Source organism: Ursus americanus, chromosome X, assembly GCF_024610735.1.
Source record: "Ursus americanus isolate L20-20 chromosome X, mUrsAme1.1.p, whole genome shotgun sequence".
Taxonomy (NCBI): domain Eukaryota; kingdom Metazoa; phylum Chordata; class Mammalia; order Carnivora; family Ursidae; genus Ursus; species Ursus americanus.
This window is the reverse complement of record NC_142164.1, coordinates 31970319-31972974: the sequence shown is the minus strand read 5'-3', so window position 1 is coordinate 31972974 and position 2656 is coordinate 31970319. Positions and strand designations below refer to the sequence as shown.

Below are 2656 nucleotides of genomic sequence, written 5' to 3'. Positions count from 1 at the left end.
AATGCCGGGATCACGCCCTGAGCCGAAGGCAGACGCCTAACCACTGTGCCACCCAGGTGCCCCAAATTCTCCCCTCTTTTCACCACTGTTTCTCCCTACTTCCTGTCTTCTTTTGGAACGCTTGTTAGATATGTCATTCAGAGGGCCCTTACATCACCATAATACTACTAACTTACTTATCATTCTGGTTTTGAGTTCTTTTTTTTGCCTGGACACAGTATGCTTTGTTGATGGCACACGACAAGGTAGGGCTCCCCCAGTCCCTCCCCTTCTTCAGGGAGGCTGGGATGCAAACTGTGTAAAGGTCAGGAGATTCTCAGTGTGTTGGGAGAGGAGTTGAGGCAAGGACTCTCTGGCAGCTAAGGGCCTCTCTCTTCCTCTTGCTCTTGCTGCACCTGGTGGTCCAGGGGGCTCTTACTCCTTGGAGGCCATGTAGACCATAAGGTCCACCACCTGGTTACTGTAGCCAAGTTCATTGTCATACCAGGAAATGTGCTTGACAAAGTGGTCATTGAAGGCAATGCCAGCCCCAACAATGAACGTGGAAGAGTGGGTGTCCCTGTTACAGCTGCAGGAGACAAGCTGGTCCTCAGTGTGGCCCAGGATGTCCGTGAGGGGCCCTCTAATGCCTGCTTTACCACCTTCTTGATGTCATCTTATTTGGCAGCTTTCTCCAGGCAGCAGGTCAGATCCATGACTGACACTTTGGGGGTGGGGACACGGAAGGCCATGCCAGTAAGCTTCCCATTCAGCTCAGCGACGACCCTGCCTGAAGCCTTGGCAGCACCAGTAGAAGCAGGGATGATGTCCTGGGAGGCCCCTCAGATATCATGACACAGCCTCCCAGAGGGACCATCCACGGTCTTCTGTATGGCAGTGGTGGCATGGACTGTGGCCCATGATGCTAAAGTTGTCATGGATGACCTTGGTCAGAGGGGCCAAGCAGTTGGTTCAGGAGGCATTGCTGACAATCTCAAAGGAGTCGTCATACTTCTCATGGTTCACGTCCCTCACAAACATGGGGGAATCAGCAGAAAGAGCAGAGATGATGACCATCTTGGCCCCACCCTTCAAGTGAGCCCCAGTCTTCTCCATGGTGGTAAAGACCCCAGTGGACTCCACAATGTATTCAGCACCAGCATCACTCCATTTGATGTTGGTGGGATCTCACTCCTGGAAGATGGAAATGGGCTTTTCATTGATGACAAGTTTCTCATTCTCAGCCTTGACTGTGCCATTGAATTTGTTGTGGGTGGAATCATACTGGAACACGTAGACCACATAGTTGAGGTCAATGAAGGGTCATTGATGGTGACAGTATTCATTTTGCCAGAGTTAAAAGCCCAATACAGCCAAATCTGTTTACTCTGGCTTTCACCATGGTGTCTTGGGGACATGGCTGACACTGCATCAGAAAATGGGGCTGTCTATTGAACAGGGAGGAGCCAAGAGCTTGAGTTCTTTTTAGACTTCTCTCAGCTGGGGAATTTTCTCTCAAGATTCATCATGATTATTAAAATAGCTATGAGGCACCTGAGTAGCTCAGTCAGTTAAGTGTCTGCTTTTGGCTCAGGTCGTGACCCCACGGTCCTGGGTTCAACCCCCATGTTGGTCTCCTTGCTCAGCAGGGAGCCTGCTTCTCTCTCTCTCCGTCTGCCCCTTTCTCCTACTTGTGCTCTCTCTCAAATAGATAAAAAAAATCTTTTAAAAAATAGCTATATTTTATTCAGTATTTATATGTCCTTAGAGCAGAGTTTGGTGTTAGGTCAGTTTGCCACATTGATAAAAATACTATATACATTACTTTTTATAGTTTAAGAGGCCACTGTTCTAATGTATTCCAAATAACACTGATTCTGTGCAACAGTATGAGAGTATGTTTGGCAGGCTTTTCTACTTGCCTTCATGATCGTTTACTAGGAGATGTGTTCGTTTTAGCATTCTCACAGAGAAAAAGAGCCCTTTCTGACGCAATCTCAAACATAAGAACATACGAATGGATGCTTAACTACAAATACTACAACGAAACTTTATGGCTTTTAGGGATCGTGTTTTCAGACTAGTATAGGGCATGTTTGACTACACGCCTTGTATCACGTCGGTATAATGAACAAACGTCACATAGCACGTGTATCTGTCTGATTGAAATAACCTATGATCTGCTTTGTATCATTTCTCAAGTTTAGATCACTTATTTTCCCTGTGTGGACCTCATGTAGTTACAGTTATGCCTGGTAATTGCTGAGGTTGTTCATCTCCACATTATCAAACACACTAGCAGTTTAGAGAAATCGAAGGAGCGAGCAAATGCAGTGAGAAACTGGCCAGGATGACCAGGGCAAGTCATGGCCAGAAGAGAAAAGAGACCCATTATGGATAATTAGCTCATCAAAAGATGGTGAATTAGGTCGGAGATGGAACTGAAGCTGTCCCATGCAATCTCCAGTTAGGACTAGGATGACGGTGAGCCCACCATGTCAATGGTTTGGAAAGCGTCGTCTCTGCAATATATCGGATCCTGCTTTAGACACGTTAAATTCTACACGTTGGACATAGTTCAGTAGTTTTGCGTCAGAGCCTGCCCTGGAGAGGAGACGATCAGCTGGACCCAGTGAAGATATGGTGAAACCCCTGACCCAAGTCATATAATAAGTTC

The 2656-nt window shown here is 46.8% G+C and overlaps 1 pseudogene; it reads right to left on the bottom strand.

Moving 5' to 3' along the window:
• Window positions 1-402: 402 nt before the first annotated feature.
• On the bottom strand, window positions 403-1381 carry LOC123780456 (glyceraldehyde-3-phosphate dehydrogenase pseudogene; annotated as a pseudogene).
• Between the last annotated feature and the right edge of the window lie 1275 nt (window positions 1382-2656).